The sequence below is a fragment of the Pelophylax lessonae genome (genome assembly GCF_965119305.1).
Source record: "Pelophylax lessonae genome assembly, chromosome: 11".
In the NCBI taxonomy this organism is placed as follows: Eukaryota; Metazoa; Chordata; class Amphibia; order Anura; family Ranidae; genus Pelophylax; species Pelophylax lessonae.
Genome location: NC_138778.1, coordinates 23,367,500 through 23,388,108, shown reverse-complemented (window position 1 = coordinate 23,388,108; position 20,609 = coordinate 23,367,500). Strand labels below are relative to the sequence as shown.

The 20,609-nt window shown below is 47.5% G+C and overlaps 1 protein-coding gene across 1 annotated transcript in view; it reads left to right on the top strand.

Annotated features, from left to right (window-relative positions):
* Positions 1 to 20,609, top strand: part of NOTUM (notum, palmitoleoyl-protein carboxylesterase) — a gene marked incomplete at its 3' end in the record, with an annotated part of 86,683 nt that overhangs the window by 18,290 nt on the left and 47,784 nt on the right. The window lies entirely within an intron of this gene.

The window sequence follows — 20,609 nt, the reverse complement described above, 5'->3', positions numbered from 1 at the left end:
GTCTCTGACCATCTCCTGTATCATGTCTGCAGTCTCTGACCATCTCCTGTATCACGTCTGCAGTCTCTGACCATCTCCTGTATCACGTCTGCAGTCTCTGACCATCTCCTGTATCACGTCTGCAGTCTCTGACCATCTACTGTATCATGTCTGTAGTCTCTGAATATCTCCTTTAGCAAGTCTCCAATCTCTTACTCAAACTTAAACACATTGCTAATATTAGCTATCTATCTATGCTGAAGGTAGGACTGTGCAGGGGAGGCAGAGAGTGCAAAAGGGGGAACTGTGATTAGAGAGACTGAGGGCAGACTGCAAGGGGCACTGTGATGGGGGGCTGTGAAATTTGTGCAAAAAATATTCTTGAAAACATTACATTTTTTTGTGGGTGTTTTTACATTTTAAAGTGGGGGGGTGCCAGATATAGGATCCGCCCCGGGTGCCAAAGGCTCTAGGTACGCCACTGGCACAGAGAGCACTTTACTAATGTTGCATAATATTTTTTTGAAAAATTTAAGCAGGCCAAACATGGAGCAAATTTCAGCTGGTTCCTGACGAACCAGACAAAATGTAAGCTATGGTTGGCACTGTTAGCCTTCTTCTACCTGACATCAGAAAATTGAAGCAGCCGTGTGGAAAATTGCCAGCCAACATTGGTTACATCCTATCAGATGCAGTCGCTGTTTGTGTATTCTGACAGCCACTGGTGCCACCTGTCAGCATACAATGGCCTTTCCAATCCAAATACCAACATCCTCTGGCTTTTAGCTCTGATGAAGGGGGGAAGTGCTGAGTCCCCAAAACGCGTTGACTTTTACAAAACAAAAAATCTTTTAACACTCTATACAAGCGGGGCTTGCAACTGTTTGCGCATGCGCCACCCACGCTATGCCACAAGACAGGCACAGGCCAGCCCCACCCCGCCATGTTCATCCAATCACAGGGTGCCCGCCGGCCATCTCTGAGCCTAAAGATGGCGGCTGGAGCGCAGGGAATGTGACACCGCATTAGTACAAATATATTAAGGTCAGACAGAGCGACACTGCAGTGGCGTGTGCCCCGCCCTCAGATGTTGCGCCCGGGGCCATCATCCCCCAGCCCCCCCCCCCCACGCTATGCCACTGTGCTGTTGTAAACACAGCAGACCGTTGTTCTCTCTGAAATGATCACAGAGCGTCTGTGATCCTCCTATATAGGATCACAGGTCTCTATGATCATTTCACAAGCCCCCCCCACACAGTTAGCAAACACTCCCCTAAGCTCACACTTAACCCTCTGATCACCCCTAGGTTAACTCCTTCCCTGCCAGTGTCATTATTACAGTACCAGTGCATACTTTTTTTTGATTCACTGATTACTGTAGTAATGTCACTGGTCCCCCCCCCCCCCCTAAAAGTGTCAATGTCAGGTGTCCGATCTATCTGCCTCAATTTTGCAGTCTCGCTAAAAATCGCAGATCGCCGCCATTACTAGTAAAATAATAATGACCTAAATGTTCCCCTAGTTTGTAGACACAATAACTTTTGTGCAAACCAATTAAAATACGGTTATTGGGATTTTTTTTTTTTTTTTTTATACCAAAAATATGTAGCAGAATATAAATTGGCCTAAAATTATGGGGGAAAAAAATAGATTTTTTTATTATTATTATTATTATAATTATAATTCTTTATTATAATAATTATTATATTTTTATTATTTATTTATTTATTTATTTTTTGGGGAATGTTATATAGCAGAATGTGAAAAATATTCATTTTTTTTCTTTCAGAAATGTCACAATTTTTTTGTTTATAGTGCAAAAATAAAAATCGCACAGGTGATCAAATACCACCAACAGAAAGCACTATTTGTGGGGAAAAAAAGGACTTCCATTTTATTTGGGTACAGCATGACCGCGCAATTTTTAGTTAAATTAACAGTGCCGAGTCGCAAAAAATTACCTGGTCATTAAGGGGGCAAATCCTTCCAGTCCAGAACTAGTTAAAGACAAAGTCAATGGCTGCTTTTTTAATCTGAGATTCCACGTTGGTTTTTGTTAGGTCGCGCGTTTCCCACAATTCGGTGCTGAGCGCAGCAGTAGATTAAGTTGTAAATCGTATATTCGCCCCGAGCCAGTAGTAAGAGGTGTGGCGGCAATTGAGATGCTTTAAGTGTATCATGTGGGTGCTTTGATGTAGTTCAGGGTGCCACGTGTGTGTAGTTGAGAAGCCGTAAGGATCATGTGACACAGAGCGGGTGACGCAGACTGGCAGCCTTGTAAAACATCAGGATGCCATGTGGGGACGGCGAGGGTTCCGTATGTGCAGCGACTGGCTGTTGGCATGCGTGCACGCAATCATGTGACTGCGCAGTAGGATCAGACATCCGGGGATAGTATGTAGGGATTCTGTCACCTGCTTTCTGTGGGACTTAAAGTGACTCAGTCATGAGAAAAGTCATGGGGCTGCCATCGCTCTCCTGAGAATACTAATTGGCTATTATACTGATGTTTCATCTTTAACCACTTCAGCTCAGGAAGGTTTACTCCCTCCTTCCTGATCAGGCCTTTTTTTGCGATATGGCACTGCGTTATTTTAACTGACAATTGTGCGGTCATGCGACACTGTACCCAAATAAAATTGATGTCCTTTTTCCTGCACAAATAGAGCTTTCTTTCGGTGGTATTTGATCACCTGGGCAATTTTTTATTTTTTGTGCTTTAAACAAAAAAAGAGCGACAATTTTGAAAAAAAAAAAAAACCCAATATTTCTCTTTCGTTCATTAACAGACACAGCTCCTGATCTTCTTAACCATTGGGTTATACTGCCCCCTACAGGAGGAGGACACTAGGCAGAAAAAATGTCTGGCTACACCTATGTGCAGTCCTAGGGGGTATACTCCTCCCTCTCTGCTATAGGCAGTTTTTTTTTTTTTTTTTTTTTTCTGCGAAGTCAGAAGTAAGGATCTAGTTCCTTGCTGGGATCTCTAGTACTGGCAATTTTTTTTTTTTTTTTTCTTTTTAGATAGAATTTTTTTTTTTTTCCTGTGAGATCTACAATCAACTGCCGGGCTGGGTGACAGCTGGATAATCTAGATCCAGTGGTCACTCCAGTCTAGCCAGCGAACATGCGCAGACCTCAGCTCCGTGCTAGGTCGGCCATGACATAACCCCACTGGACAGGTGCTGGCCTGCGAGTTAAAGGCCTCGCGAGGTCCCATACCCGAGTCGCAGCGCTTCTCCCGGCCAACACCAGTTCGATGGAGAGAAGGTTCTGTCTAGAGCGGTTCCTGGTATGGTAAGTAACTGTCCCCCCTCTCCCCCTGGAGGGTTTTGGGATGGACGTGGGCCCCTTCCTGCTGGTGCTGTTTTCTGAGGCCTAGGGATCCCTCCTGGGTGCCTCGTAGTGCTGCGTGGGGCCGCCATTTTCTTGTAGCCTGTGTGCTTAATGCACGGCGGCATTAATTAATGCAAATAGCGGCAGCCATGACAGTGGAGCCCTCTGATCGGCGATTTCTGCAGTGGGAGCCCCTCCTCATCCCCTGGTGCTGACTCCTGGATCTTTTATTTCCTGATCGCAGTTCGTGCAGTGCAGATTCTCCTGGTAGCTGTGGCGCCTGGTTTGTCCGGGGTGGGGAGTCTGGTGGGGCCCTCTCCCTCTCTGAGGATCGATTGGTGCTCTGTGGCTGGTCCAGAGGCTGCAGTTTATCTGTGATGTCTCTTTGGATGCGGCTCCCCTGGCGGCATGGCTCTCTGTTTTGGCAGTTGTCCTTCGGCGTGTCTTTTGGCTCAAATGCTGGTCTGCGGACCAGACATGTAAAAAGGCCTTGACTGATCTTCCCTTTCAAGTAGATCACCTGTTTGGTGCTACCCTGGATGACCTCATTAAATGTCTCACGAAGGGGGGGGGGGGGAGAGTACCTTTTTTTCCGCAGGTTACTAAGGGCAAGGACACTCGTCATAGACGTGGGCCCTCCTTTTCGGCTCATAAGAAGTTTTTTTCATCCCTCAGGTTTGACTGACTAGGGATCGGAGCCCTTTGGGGCCTCCTCTGGAGGATTCAAGCAAACTTGGTCTGGCAAGTCAGGAACGGGCTTCTCCAGATATGCAGACAAGGCCCCTTCAGCCGTATCTGGGGTGGGGGGACATCTTCGCTGTTCCCCGGACCCGTGGACTTCCATGATACAAGTCAGGTGGGTCCACAAGTTTATTTGGTCCGGCTCTTCCTCCCAAAGTGCGACTTTCCACGGTCTGCTTACTGGCTTTTTGGGGTGGTGCAAGACCTTTTACTTTAAAGAGTGATGGTCCCAGTTCCGACTTCTGAACTTTTTCAGGGGTTTTACTCAAACCTGTTTACAGAAAGGAAGGCAAGGTACGTCCAATTCTGGACCTCAAGGCGCTGAACTGCTTTGTGCAGGTGCAAATATTCAGAATGGAGTCTGTTCGCACGATGGTGGCTTCCCTTTATCAGGGGGATTTTTTCCTTTCCTCCATCGACATTAAGGATGCTTACCTTCACATTTCAATATGTGTCGGTCTCCAGCGCTTCCTCTGCTTTTCCCTGGGCGTGGAGCATTATCAGTTTGTGGCGTTACCCTTTGATCTCGCTTCTGCTCCTTCGGTCTTCACGAAAGTGTTGGCCCCGGTGCTAGCATTGTTACACCAATAGGTGATCGTGGTACTGGGCTACTTGGATGACCTCCTTCCGCGAGCAGAGTCTCCTACTGCTCTGGTGTAAAACCTGAAAATCACCATACGAGCTTGAGGGTGTTTGGCTGGATTCTGAATTTTCAGAAGTCTGCTCTGGTTCCGTCCACAAAGCTGGACTATCTGGATCCGACTCTGGACTCGGCCTTAGCCAGAGTGCTCCTTCCTCTGGACAAACTCCAGAAACTGCAGGCTGTAATTCGTCTCCTGCTGTCCAGCAGATGGTAATCCCTCCGGACTTGCATGCAGGAGCTGAGCCTGATGTTGTCTACCTTTTCAGGGCGGTTCCGTTTTCACAGTACCATACGAGGTCCCTGCAAGGGAGATTCTGGACAATCAGATCCAGCTGAGACGGGGAATGAAAGAGTCCCTGATATGGTGGCTTCGTTCTTCAACGTATCAGCTGGACAAATCCTTCCTCCCCTTGTTTTGGACACCACGGATGCCAGCCTGTCCATCTGGGAAGACGACCTCTGCAAAATTTCTGCTCAGGGGGTCTGGACATTGGAAGAGTCCAGACTACTGATCAATGTCTTGATACTTGGAGTTATCAGACTGTGCCTGGAACATTGGATGGATCGTTTTCAGGGATGTCCAGTGTGCATTTAATCGGACAGTGCCACGGCTTATGTCAATCACCAGGGGGGCACAAGAAGTGCCCTGGCGGATCTGGAGGTAGCCGGCATTCTAAGGTGGGCTGAATGGTTTGTTCCAGCCCTCTCTGCCGTACACATTCCCGGGGGGTGAAAAACTTGCAGGTGAATTACCTCAGTCGGTAGGCGTTGGACCAAGGGGAGTGGTCCCTTCATCCGGAGGGGTTTCATCATTGTGTCTATGGGGGGCATCCCAGAGGTGGATCTGTTGGCATCCCGGCGCAACAAGAAGGTGCAGAGGTTTGTGGCTCGTTCATGCAGGATCGAGGCAGAAGGGATTCTGGTCATCTTAGTGGCCCCAGACTGGCACGCTAATCCTGGTGGGGCTGGTTACCGACGTTCCGTGAAAGCCTTCCTCTTGGGGAGGATCTGCTGTCCCAAGCACCATTCTTCCATCCGGCTTTACAGTAGCTGGCTTTGATGCTTGGCTGTTGAATGCCAGGTTAGCATGGATAGAGGTTGGATAGAGGTTTGTCTGAATCAATTCCAACGCTGTTAAAATCTAGGAAATCTACCTCTAAGAAGATCTGCCGTTGTACGTGAAAGACCTATATTGCGTGGTGTGGGTCTCTTGGGGTTCATCCTTCATCTTTTTTTTTTTTTTTTCTTTTTTTTTTACGTGGTTCGGATATTGAACTTCCTTCAATGGGGGGTTGAGCAGAAACTGGCCTTGAGTACTATCAAGGGTCAGGTGTCAGCCTTAGTGGTCTTCTTTCAACAGCCCTTGGCCACATACTCCTTGGTGTGTACCTTTCTTCAGGGAGTCAGGCACTTGACCTCTCAAGTGCTGTCTCTGTTGCAACCTTGGGATTTCAGTTTGGTGCTCTCAGTCCTCCAGAAGCCTCCTTTTTGAGAATCTTCAGGAGATTCCCCTGCTTACACTGTCCCAGAAGGTGGCCTTTTTGGGGGCTTTCACCCCTGTGCGCAGGGTGTCCGAACTGGCCGCGTTACCCTGTTGTTCACCTTAATTGGTGGTTCGCAGTGATAAGGTGGTTCTTCGCCCCTATCAATCGTCCCTTCCTCAGGTTGTCTCTGATTTTCATTTGAATAAAGACATTGTGTTGCCTTCCCTGTGTCCCAGGCCAAAACATCTGAAGGAAATTGCTTTGCATGCCTTGGATGTGGTCAGGGAGATTAGGGTGTACCTGGCAGCTACGGAGTCTTTCAGGAAGTCAGACTCTCTATTTGTGCTCACGGATGGGCCTCTGAAAGGGTTGTCCGCTTCCTCTGCGACCATTTCCAGATGGATCAGACAGACTGTGATTCAGGCCTATTCCATCAAGGGTCAAGTTCCTCCTTTCCCTGTCAAGGCACACTCTACTCTGGCACTCATTGCCTCCTGGGCCTTCCGTCATCAGGTGTCAGTGAAACGGGTTTGCAAGGTGGCATCTGGTCGTCGGTGCACACTTTCACAAAGTTCTATAAGGGGAGATGTGTTGGCATCTGCGAATGCTTCCTTTGGCCGCAAGGTTTTGCAGGCTGCTGTTTAGAGGACCCGTTCCTCTTTGAGGGTGTATTTTTTTTTTTTTTTTTTTTTTTTTTTAGGGTGAGCTCCAGTTGTTTTGGTTGAGCTCCTGTTTACCTGGTTGGCTATAGTTGGCCTTGGTCATTTCTTTTTCACTGTTCCCACCCCTCATGTTTAACACTGCTTTTGGACGTCCCAATGGTTAAGAAGATCAGGAGCTGTGTCCGTCAATGAACATCAGAGAAACGGATTTTACAGTAAATTAAAAATCCAATATATTTTTTTTTTTAACTTTCTGCTATAAAACCTAGCCAATAAGCGTATATTGAATGGTTTACGCAAAAGGTATAGCATCTACAAACTGTGGGATAGATTTATAACCTTTTAAAAATTTTTTACTAGTAATGGCAGAGATTTTTAGCGGGACTGCAACATTTCGGTGGACAAATCGGACAGTTAATTGGCACTTTTTGGGGACCAGTGACGCCAATACAGGGATCAGTGCTAAAAGAAATGCCCTGTCCCTGTACTAATGACACTGGCAGGGAAGGGGTTAACATCAGAGGTTTTCAACAGGTTAAATGTGTTCCCTAGGAGTGCTTGTTAACTGTGTGGGGGAGGTGCTTTGACTGTGGGAAGACCGAGATCCGTGTTTCTGCTTAGCAGAAACAAAGGATGTCCATTTCCACCCCCCCCCCTCGCAAAACGGCGATCTGCCCTGTTTACATAGGCAGACCGCCGCTCTACCTCTCTCAGGAATGATCCCTGGGTATCAGCAAACATTTGGTCTGCCGGACCTGCTGACTGCCTCCCACTGTGTCCAATCACGCGCGCCCCAGACCTGAAGGAAAAAAAAAAAAAAAGACGTACGTGATTTCGCACTGAAGGACCGCCCTGCCGCAGTATATATGCATGGGGCGGTCCAGAAGCTGTTAGTTATTTCCTTATTATATCATCAATACACATCCACTACTTTAAGTTGAACTAAAGGCAAACGTTTTTTTTTTTTTTTCCCTATGTTTGGATAGAGTAGGCTCCATTCACACTTATACAACTCCATAGTCGTGCGACTTTGGAGTGCAACTTTGATGCAACTTTGGATGTGACTTGTTGTCCCTCTGCAAGGTCGGACCCAAGGCTGCAGAACTGTTGCATGTACAACATTTAGGCTGGGTTTGCACCGGATTCCTGTACAAATGATATGCGAATTCAGTGCGGTGCGAATTGAGCCGTACATAAGGTATGGCTCAAGTCGCACTGGATCCACACCAAAAATGTGCAGGACCCCTTTTTTTTTTTTTTTTTTTTTGTGGGACTGCGACATTGCGGTGGACAAATCTGAATCCTAACTGACATTTTTGACACTTTTGAGGAGACCAGTGACGTTACTACAGTAATCAGTGCTAAACACGGTTAATGTTCTAATGACACTGGCAGGGTAGTGGTTAACACCAGGGGTGATCAAAGGGTTAAATGTGTCCCTAGGGGGTGCTTTCTAACTGTGTGGGGGATGTATTTACTGTATGAACCTGGGGTCCTAAATAGGAGGAACACAGGATCCCTGTGTTCATTACTGACAGAACAGCGTTCTGCCGTGTTTGCCGTGTTTACAATGCCAGACTGCCGTTCTGTCTCCACAGGGAGCGATCGTGGGTACTCAGTGGTAAATTAGCCTCCCCTGTGGCAAATGGGCTTGCGCGCGCCCCCCGCTAGCGGTCTCGCAAAGTGACGTACAGGTACGTCGTTTCATGGGACAGAGTCGACCTGCCGCTGTATATGTACGGTGGCTGGTCGGCATCGGCAAGTGGTTAAAAAGGAATTTGTAGCCCCTTGTGGCTCTGCCCCCCTCCACTGGTGCAGTCATTTTCGGGACCTGGCAGAGTCCTGCAGCGCATGCGCAGAGCTGTGCTCATATATGTGCAAGAAAAGAGGTCCCGGAACCTCTTTCACTGCGCCTTCCTTGTATACTTGCGCATGGAATCCCTCTCGTGGTGTATTGGGTTTTTTTTTTTGTTTTTTGTTTTTTTAAATCTGAGATTAGTATTACTTTAAGACATCCCATTTATTTAGCATTACACTTTTTGGGTCTGTTTTTAATCAAGCGGGGAAGAGAAAACACCTGTCTGTGCCCATAGATGGCCGTAAAGAAGAACAAAGCCATCTACTTGATAGGAAGCCAAGTCTAAAGTCATCGTTTCCTTGTCTTTAATATTTTTAGATGGACTCCAAATTCTTTTTAGCTCCGCAATGTAGAACCCTCCTAGAGAGGCAAATTTTAGTTCTATTTGGCTCCTCTGTAATCATTGGAGCCGTTGTTGGTTTTTTTTTTTTGGGCTCTTCTGAAACCCTCAGGCTTGATAGTTTTTCCCTGCATTCTAGAGATTTCCAGAGTAAAGGGAGCTAAATGGGCAGCCTGAATATCTATGGTACCTCAGCCAATCCCTGGGGAGGTGTGCCCTGTAGGTGGCTGGATGGGGAGCATAAATAGTTTAAAGCCTGGAGCAGGTCTAGTCTGGTCCTGCTGGAGAAGCTTTCAGCCTCGGGGGCTACTGCCCCTCTGAGGCAGTACTGCTGGAGTCTGCTGATACTCGTATCGCTATATCAGAGATGGTGGGCCTATTTCTAGACACTACTTGAACCCTACAGACTTGGGGACTTACTGGAGAAGTGCCTGGAGGGAGCTGGGAGGTGTGACGCTGCCATGGGAATCTTAGTACTGAGCCAAGCCCAAGAATCCAGTGGCTGTGTGCTGTTCTGCTTTGGGGGCCAGCAGTACTGTGTTTTTTTTTTTTTTTTTTTTTTTTCTTCCCCTGGAACTGCCCCATTGTCTCCGTTCTGGTTTACCCCTTGGTTCTCAAGTGGAGGTCTGTCCAAAGAAGTTGCAACTAGTGAAATAGGTTGTCCTGTTGCAAGGCAGCATCACTGGAGTATCCCATCCCATCCCAACCCCTCTCCTGTTAAAAATTCTACAAGCTATAGACTTTAAAAAGACATCCCCTAGACCAGTGGTCCTCAACTCGAACCCTCGGGGCCCACTAACAGGCCAGATTTTAAGTATTGAGAAACAGGCAAATAATAATAGATAAAAATTCAGCGCAACTGTATAAAATAATATAATAGAAAGCTGCTATGCACTAAAGGATCAATAAACCAAAAGTCCCAATAACAAATATATAACAAAAAGTGCAGCGCTATCAAATATGGATTATGAAGAAGATATCGAGGAGAGCAGTCCACAGGTGAAAATTATGGTGAAGCATGCACAAGATATAAACATTCAGTGCTCTTCAATGTGCTGGTAATCCTCCACCCAGTCTCATTAGCCTCTCACCTCACACTTAGCCCCTGTGTCACCAGACGGGCTAGTAAGACAAACTTTATCCAAGGATATCACAAATATAGATCAAATCAGTATTCCTCTTCATCAGAAGATAAGGCTCACAGGTAACAGATCACAGGTCCATAAAGCGGGTCACAGGTCCATAGGAAAACAAAGGTCCGGACATAGTGCATTACCGCAATAAATTACTTTATTGAACATAAAGGAAGTCCCGTGCAGTGGGACGTAACGCGTGCGAAGGGGGAGGGGCCGGTGACGTCACCCGCCATCCATTGCGGTCGAGACCGCTGTGTGTAATACAATCTGCTCATCACATGCACTTGTATAGTGCTTTACAAGGTAATTTTTATGATTTTATGATTTTATGCTATGTTCAATAAAGTAATTTATTGCGGTAATGCACTATGTCCGGACCTTTGTTTTCCTATGGACCTGTGACCCGCTTTATGGACCTGTGATCTGTTACCTGTGAGCCTTATCTTCTGATGAAGAGGAATACTGATTTGATCTATATTTGTGATATCCTTGGATAAAGTTTGTCTTACTAGCCCGTCTGGTGACACAGGGGCTAAGTGTGAGGTGAGAGGCTAATGAGACTGGGTGGAGGATTACCAGCACATTGAAGAGCACTGAATGTTTATATCTTGTGCATGCTTCACCATAATTTTCACCTGTGGACTGCTCTCCTCGATATCTTCTTCATAATCCATATTTGATAGCGCTGCACTTTTTGTTATAGATTTTAAGTATTAACTTGGGAGATGCAGACTAGATACTGCAGTCACTGAGCAGCAAATGAGATCACCTGTGATGTAATTTAGTTATCTTGCAAACCTGGCCTGTTAGTGGGCCCCGAGGACCGGAGATGAGGACCACTGCTCTAGACTGCTTAATCTCTTGCTGGCCACCCTAGGCACCATGATGTGCCCACACATCGCAGTGTACTTCCTGGTTTAGAGGTGCGCATGCGCACGCCCCCTGTTGACCTGTGCTGTGATTGGACAGTGAGTTTGCTATTTACTTGGTGACGGTTTACTCGACTGGACACTACTGCTATACCTATTTTTCCCTGGTGGCCTTAACTATAGACAAGCTCTATAGCTCTTATCCAATTGGACTGTTTTTTTTTTTATGTCATTTGAACTATTTTCTACAGTCAAGAGGCATCACATTTTATGTATTTATGATCTCTGTATTGATTCTCCCTGATCATTTCATTATGTTTTTGGGCACTACACTTTCTATATAATTTGTGATTGGACACAGCACGAGTTTGTCAGCAGTTTACACCCAATAATTTTGGCTGTATACCTGCTGATCAGCTGTGGCCAATCGCAGCGCAGAGATCTGTGTGTTTTCAACACACAGATCTAGCTGGATTTCTCCTTGCTTTCGGTTGCACGATCAGTCACACTATAAAGCCCCTTTCACACAGGCGGACCGTTCAGATCCGCCAAAAAAACGCACAGGTGGATCTGAACGGTCCCCCCATGCATCTCCTATGGGGGATCGGATGTCAGCGGAGACATGTTCGCTGACATTTGACCCGATCCGTCAAATCTGGACGGATGGAAACCCTATTTTCCATCCGTCCATCGGATCGGATGAGAACGGACCGAAGGTCCGTTCCCATCCGATTTTCCCCCATAGAGATGCATGGGGACCTGACAGCTGTGTCTCCACACACAGCGCGGAGACACGGCTGTCCGCCTTCTGCTCAGCGGGTGAACGGCGGCTCGATTTCCAAGCCCCCCCCCCCCCCCCCCCCGCTGAGAAAAACGGAATCCGTCCGACGGACGGATAGTGTGAAAGGGGCCTTAAGCTGACCATACACTAGCTGAAAAATCATTCAGACTCCTTTTCGAAAAATGAAAAATCGGCCGTGAGAGCAGACGATCGTGCCATCACGTAATGACTGAATTTCAAACGATAAATCGTTCAATGGACATACCGGTAAATGAATCCGTTTTTCGTTCAGTTTGTCACATATACCTAATGCAAACAGGGCGAGAAACACCTTAACCTCTCAATTTATCGTACGTTCGGCAGAATTTTCCAAATTGTTCCTTCGATTTTTTTTTTTTTTTTTTGGCTCTGAAAAGTTAAAACTATATAGCAGACGATCGTGCCATCATGTAATGACGGAATTTCGAACGATAAATGGTTCAATGAACATAAATGAATCAGTCTTTCGTTCAGTTTGTCACATATGCCTAAACAAATTAACCTTTCAATTTATCCTTTTCCAAATTGTTCCTTCGATTTTTTTTTTTTTTTTTTTTTTTTTTTTTTTTTTTTTTTCTGGTCTTGTAGGGGTAAAACCTTCCCATCGCTTCACATTGGTGCAATGCAGGAACTCTGCAAATCCACTGCCATATGCGACCTGGAGGTGTCAATACAAAGTTACTGACACCACTAGATTAGTTTGCATATCGCAGTGCCAACTGTCAGTTTGGACAGGAATCGGATCACATAGGTGTGAACAGCCATGCGATCCAATTCTGGTGCGGACCCAAAAAAGGGTCCTGTGCGACTTGTGTCCGAATGCGATGCAAATTCAGCCATGCAATCTGTATGGCTGAATTTGCATCGCACATACCTTGCATGTGATTTGCACAGCAGTGTGGTGCGAATCGTATGCAAAGTCCGACATCGCATATGTGTGAACTGACTCTTACGAAGGTCAAGTGGCAATGGAGCCAGCGTGAATGGATTGTTGCCTGTGTGAGTGGCCTCGGCACAGTCTGGGTATAGAATCCATTAAATCTAGCACTACAACCATATTCTGGAATTCCTTTTTTTTTTTATTTCATATGAAGCCGCAGCGCCCAGTGGCACAAAGTTTCAGGCACATGGTGACCTTCCTTGGATGCATAAATAGTGTGTTGTCCTGTTCCGAATGACAAACAGCGAGACATCTGCATGTCCTCGCATGCACCGCTGGAAGCCACCGCAGTCTGCTTTGACGCGGCTGGCTGTAGTTAGTTCCGCAATGGATGACATTAGCGTCACATCTCCCTGCCTCTCCACCTCATCCATTTCAAGAATGCTTTCCATTCATTCAGAAAAGCATTCTCTGAAAGGCGCTGGTGCGAAGTGGCTGACCTCCTGTGTTCAGAAAGCAGCAGGGCAGCCGCTCAGCACGGGACCTGGAAACAAGTGGAATGTCTATTTCCAGCTTCCAGGGGGATCCCACAGGTACGGCATATACAGTACCTAGTTATATTGGTCCAAGCTGGATGGATGCAAGGTCCAAGCTGGATGGATGCAAGGTCCAAGCTGGATGGATGCAAGGTCCAAGCTGGATGGATGCAAGGTCCAAGCTGGATGGATGCAAGGTCCAAGCTGGATGGATGCAAGGTCCAAGCTGGATGGATGCAAGGTCCAAGCTGGATGGATGCAAGGTCCAAGCTGGATGGATGCAAGGTCCAAGCTGGATGGATGCAAGGTCCAAGCCGGATGGATGCAAGGTCCAAGCCGGATGGATGCAAGGTCCAAGCCGGATGGATGCAAGGTCCAAGCCGGATGGATGCAAGGTCCAAGCCGGATGGATGCAAGGTCCAAGCCGGATGGATGCAAGGTCCAAGCCGGATGGATGCAAGGTCCAAGCCGGATGGATGCAAGGTCCAAGCCGGATGGATGCAAGGTCCAAGCCGGATGGATGCAAGGTCCAAGCCGGATGGATGCAAGGTCCAAGCCGGATGGATGCAAGGTCCAAGCCGGATGGATGCAAGGTCCAAGCCGGATGGATGCAAGGTCCAAGCCGGATGGATGCAAGGTCCAAGCCGGATGGATGCAAGGTCCAAGCCGGATGGATGCAAGGTCCAAGCCGGATGGATGCAAGGTCCAAGCCGGATGGATGCAAGGTCCAAGCCGGATGGATGCAAGGTCCAAGCCGGATGGATGCAAGGTCCAAGCCGGATGGATGCAAGGTCCAAGCCGGATGGATGCAAGGTCCAAGCCGGATGGATGCAAGGTCCAAGCCGGATGGATGCAAGGTCCAAGCCGGATGGATGCAAGGTCCAAGCCGGATGGATGCAAGGTCCAAGCCGGATGGATGCAAGGTCCAAGCCGGATGGATGCAAGGTCCAAGCCGGATGGATGCAAGGTCCAAGCCGGATGGATGCAAGGTCCAAGCCGGATGGATGCAAGGTCCAAGCCGGATGGATGCAAGGTCCAAGCCGGATGGATGCAAGGTCCAAGCCGGATGGATGCAAGGTCCAAGCCGGATGGATGCAAGGTCCAAGCCGGATGGATGCAAGGTCCAAGCCGGATGGATGCAAGGTCCAAGCCGGATGGATGCAAGGTCCAAGCCGGATGGATGCAAGGTCCAAGCCGGATGGATGCAAGGTCCAAGCTGGATGGATGCAAGGTCCAAGCTGGATGGATGCAAGGTCCAAGCTGGATGGATGCAAGGTCCAAGCTGGATGGATGCAAGGTCCAAGCTGGATGGATGCAAGGTCCAAGCTGGATGGATGCAAGGTCCAAGCTGGATGGATGCAAGGTCCAAGCTGGATGGATGCAAGGTCCAAGCCGGATGGATGTATGGTCCAAGCCGGATGGATGTATGGTCCAAGCTGGATGGATGGAACTAACTATAAAATATCCATACCTGGATTTTTTTCTTCTGAAATGATCGATCCAGTTAAGCGAAGCCTTTAAAGGGTGGTCACCCACATGCTTGTGTTTGGTAGAAGTCAAAAAAAAAAAAAAAAAAAAACGGCAATTAGGATTTTCAAAGAGATCGTTATCGGGACTCCCCTACAAGTTCTATTTTTATTAGAGGTTTTAGATGACCTCAAGTCGGCGATAGAGGGCCTGTATTTACCCTTTTCTTTATTTTCTTCCTTTCTCCCTCTCCCCCTCCATGGACATTGTTTGTGGTTTAGAGAGAAAAAAAAAAGCCGGACGCCAAAAAAAGCGGAGATTAAAGTGGAGCGACGACACCCAGAACCGCAGAAAAGGAAGGGGTGTGGGCCGGAGGATGGAGGAGAGGGGAGAGGAAAACCAGGGAAAGGAGGGATGAAAAGTGACACGGAGGTGGCAGGAGAGAGGGGTGGGGGTCGAGAAAGTAAAAAAATAAAAATGGGATACAGGAGCAACATAAAATAGATAAAAATCCTAACTGATATAGTTTTCTAAAGCACTATAATGAACCATAAACCAGCTTCCTTTTTTTTTTTTTTTTTTATTAACCTCTTCTGGAGCGGAAGGATTTGCCCCCTTAATGACCAAGCCATTGTTTGCAATTTGGCACTGCGTTATTTTAACAGACAATTGCGCGGTCGTGCGACGCTGTACCTAAATAAAATTGATGTCCTTTTTTTCCCACAAACTGAGCTTTCTTTTGGTGGTATTTGATCACCTGTTGTGTTTTTTTTTTTTTTTTAACAACTATTTCTTTATATCGTCTTTTGAGATTTACAAATGCAGCAGCTTAGAAATTGGATGAAAGGTTTAGCATTGGAAAACACTTTTTGAAAGATAAAAGTGCATTTTATATACAACCATATACTTGTAGATCAGATTGCGGCTATCAAATTATCCAATGAGGATCCGAGATAGTGGCTGGAGCTACTAGTCGCTGGAATGTTCGGGGTTCAGGTAAGAATAATGGGGGGGGGGGTTCAGGGACCGCTGCAACCAAGAAGGTTTTTCATAGAATGCATTTGGGTGAAAAACCTTGGGACTTTACAACTCTTTTAACTAATCCATCCTTTTTTATAAATTCTAATAAATTTTCTTTTTGGGGGTGTGGCAGGGGGTGTGTCCTATGCCTACATACTTTTTGCGAATAGGTGTCCCTCCTTCCCATCTCAAAACGTTGGGAGGTGTGACAGACCTGTCACCCGCCTGCTCAGCGGAGATCAGCGGACCGATCCCCTGCTGAGCATGCAGCCGCAGTCCGGTATTCTGACATCTTAAGAGCTCCCTTCACTGGAACTAAGGGGCCAAGTCCAACCCCTGAAAAACAATCCCACACCATAATCCCCTCTCCACCAAATGATTTGGACCAGTACACCAAGCAAGGTCCATAAAGACACGGATGAGCGAGTTTGGGGTGGAGGAACTTGACTGGCCTGCATCCCAATAGAACACCTTTGTGATGAATTAGAGTGGAGACTGCAAGCCAGGCTTTCTCGTCCTCATCAGTGCTTGACCTCACAAATGCGCCTCTGGAAGAATGGTCGAACATTCCCATAGACACACTCCTAAACCTTGTGGACAGCCTTCCCAGAAGAGTTGAAGCTGTTATAGCGGCAAAGGGTGGGCCAACTCTATATTGAACCCTACGGACTAAGAATGGGATGCCATTAAAGTTCATGTGCGTGTAAAGGCAGGTGCCCCAATACTTTTGGTAATACAGTGTATATATCAGGGGTCTTAAATAAGCTCTGCCTGGCCCAAGATGGCTGCTAGAATCGCATGGGATGCCATTATTGCGAGTGCAACGCTTTCCCTCCTCGTCGGAAACCTTTCCCTGTCACTAGTTCTGTCCCTACCAGGTGGGGTACCTGTCCTAACTCTACCCACTCACAAAATGCTTGCCAAGCCTGGAGCCAGTGCCTGAAATATGCTCTGCCTGACCCAAGATGGCTGCTAGAATCACATGGGACGCCAGCATTCCATTGACCCAGGAAGTCATAGAGCAGGGCTCTTCAAACTATGGCCCTCCATTTGTTCAGGAACTACAATTCCCATCATGCCTAGTAATGTCTGTGAATGTCAGAGTTTTACGATGCCTCATGGGAGGTGTAGTTCTGCAACAGCTGGAGGGCCGTAGTTTGAGGATCCCTGGTTTTATATAGTTATATGAGCTGCATTTTAAAAATGCTTTTCATTTCAATCCTGTTTTAATGGATAGATAACTCAGTCTGCCTGGAGTTCAGCTTTAAATGATTAACCTAGCCGGGGGCAGCAGGGCGGCGGGCACATGCAGCCTAGAAAGGTTTTGGTATGCCGGCCCTACAAGGGCAGGAATGGTGGTTTTTGTCCTCCGTATATAAGCAATGGCTACACTTTTAACGTTCCCATATATATCCATAATATCCCCACCCCGCTCATTGGCTTTCATGTCTAGAAAAGTTGGCCCAGACTTCAAAGGCGAGAGCTCCGCAGCGTTCCCTCTACCTCGCCATTACTCCCCGTCCTGTCTGCGGACGTCACCGGCTCGGCTGCCGAGGACTTTCATCCACTCCGCACGCGTTTGTTCAGACTTCAAAATGCACAAAGCTTTTTGTTCCTCGGAGTCGCTCTGTGTTGTGTTGCCATTACAAATAAATAGAATGATACCGAATCCCATCCATGATGAAGCGAGGGGGGGGAGATAAGCCTTTCATACACCATCTCTTGGGAATGTTTTTTAAAGTCTTTTCAAAGCTAAAGTTTAATTTTTGCTTATTTTTTTTTCCCCTTTTCCTCCCCCCATCAACATGCTAATGACCTATTTACATAAAGAATCCTTTCTATTTTCGTTACATAATTTTAGACTCAGTGAACTCATTGCTGGGTCTCTGTGCTTCTCTAAGCAATGCAGGCAGATCGTGGCTGGTGGGAGGGTCTGGCAGGGAGCTGTACATAGTTTCCTAAAAACCTTGCAGTTCCCTGCCTCAGTACTTCTTTCAAGGAGCCTCAACCCTTACACCGCATTCACACTGAAGCGGCACGACTTGTGCACTACTTCGGGGGCACAGTGACTTCGGAGCGACTTGCACGGACTTCATATAATGAAATTCGTCTATGCAAGTCGCTCCGAGGTCGCCCCGAAGTAGTACAGGAACCTTTTTCTAAGTCGGAGCGACTTGTGTCGCTCCCATTAGAACGGGTCCTGTAGCTGTCAATAGACCGCGAGGGACCGCGACTAGTGTGAATGGAGCCTAAAGACCCGGTTCACACTACTTCAACTTGGGCCGCGACTTGTGCGACCCACAAGTCGCTTGTCATTACAAATTCAATGTAAATCAATGAGAGCCGTCTTAATATGCACTACTAAAGTCGCTCCGACTTCAGAAAAGGTTCTGGTATTAAATTGTATTTTAAATTGTATTTTAAATTGTATCTTAAACTGTATTTTTAATATATGTTTTTTAATATATGTTTTTTAATATATGTTTTTTAAAAGTGGATAGCCCCTTGCTTCTCCCGTCCCAGCCAAGGTGGATAAGGATTATTGGTTACTGGCCCCTTTAAGAATACACAATTAAATAATTAGGGCCGATGGTATCCCGGGTATATAGGGAGGGGCGTTAGCAGGAAGCAAGGTGGGACCTGAGGAAGGAGGCTCCGCCTCCGAAACGCGTTGTCCGTAGTAACAGCAGAGGCAGTGCACCCGTGTCTTGAATCTCCCACCTCGCAGCTCCGTACAGCTTGTGGCTCCGGCTTTGGCTGAGGCTCTCCTGAGGCGCCGTAGATTACGTTGGTATAGTGCGCAGGCGCACTAGAACCGGCATCCGGTGACCAGGCAACACAGGAAGTGAAGGAGAGCGGGGATACAGCGGCGGCAGCCGCGAATGAGGAGACCGCAGAGTCACCATCTGGAGGGACGGGAGGAGCGAGTAGCTCCTGTTGGAATGCTGTAAAGCGATTGTCTTAAAGGAAAAGTGTGAGTGCAATTTCAATGTACTGTGTTGTTGTCCTTTATTAAAGCGTTATTGCCCGAGGTTGCGTGCGCTTTTCTTTACAGATTAGAAAAGGTTCCTGTACTACTTCAAGGTGACCTCTATCCGACTTGTGACCATAGACTTCAATGGGAGTCGCCTCTAAGTTGGATCCTTATCTATTTTCAAGCGACTTGTTATCAGACTTTCCAGGAAGAAGAAAAAGATTCCCCAGGCATTCCCCACAGACAAAGTCGCCTATCATTTAAGTCTCTTCAAAAGTCGTGCTAAAAAGTCGCTCCTTCATGGGGTGACTTTCTGGTCGCGGTAGTGTGACCCGGCTCTTACTCGCAACCAGAGGGCAAATATCAAAATGCTTTGAGAGGTGGGTGTCGGCAGGGTCACTGATTGGGCAGTACAGTCAGGCTCCTTTCACACGAGCGGTGCGCCCGACGGACTCCGTTTTGCTCAATAAGCAGGGGGATGACAGGTCCATCTCCGCTCACTGTACAGAGACGGAGCTTTCAGATCCGCACTCTCCTCTATGGGAGATCGGATGAAAACGGACCGCCTGTCCATTTTCATCCGATCCAATCCTCGAGATCAGTGGTCCTCAACTCCGGTCCTCGGGGCCCACTAACAGGCCAGGTTTACAAGATAACTAAATTACATCACAGGTGATCTCATTTGCTGCTCAGTGATTGCAGTATTCTAGTCTGCATCTCCCCCAGGTAATACTTAAAATCTGGCCTGTTAATAGGCCCCGAGGACCAGAGTTGAGGACCACTGCTCCAGATTACTGATCGATCGATTATCGGTTTTTCATTTTTATTTTGGCCAATGCATATCGGTATCGGCCGATATGTGCTGATATTTTTGTACATTTTTTTTTTTTTTTCTTGACCGGTACAGTTGTGGAGGGATCTGTGGGTCTTAAACACCCCAAACCCCTCCTCTGCACTTAAAAGCATTCAAAACGCCAAGTTTGGCTGTTTTGAATGCTGTCATTTTTTTTTTAACCTGGTGCCAGACAGTACCCGGAAGTAATGTCATGACATCCCTTCCGGGTTTATGCATGGAGACCCGATCAGAGCCGAATGCGGCTTTGTTCGGGTCTTCGGTGGCCATGCAGGATGGTTGCCCGGGTCTCCTGGTGAGACGGGAGACCCGGGCGAGCCGCGGAAGGCAGCAGGGGGGGGCGTCCCCTCCCGCTCCTTGTAATGACACCCGAGCGGCTTCTCAGCCACATCAGTTGTCATTACAAGACAACCGACCGTTGGCTATGGACGCCGGTACCGGGGTGATGCCTCTAGCTGCAGACATCACTCCGGTACAGCACTTTCCCGAAATATTGGCAATATCGGTAACCAATTCCGATATATCGGGGAAAGTGCAGATCAGCCCTCGATATATCGGCTTCGCCGATTAATTGGTCGATTTCTACTCCAGACGGATGGAAAATAGAGTTTCCATCCGTTCGGATTTCACAGACAGGATCGTATAGAAGCGGGTGTCAGCGGAGATGTCACCACTGACATTCGCTGCTCCATAGAGGTACATGGAGCATCCAATCAGATCCGCCTGAAAAAACTGACAGGTGGACCTGATCGGAAATCCTGTGTGAAAGGCGCCTCAGCCCTCCTATACTGGGCCCCGTCACTATCAGTTCAAAAGGGGGGCCCAGGCACCTGCTGACCAGAGGGGCCGGCTGTACTGTCTTTTTGCAGTCACCGATCCTCTTCATCCTCCTCCTCCTGCACTACCGGCTTCTCTCTCCAGCAGGGGGATTGGTCCTAGCACATCTGCCCCTGCCCTCCTGTGTGCCCCTTTCTTATTGCAAAATTGATCATGAAATATAAAAAATATTCT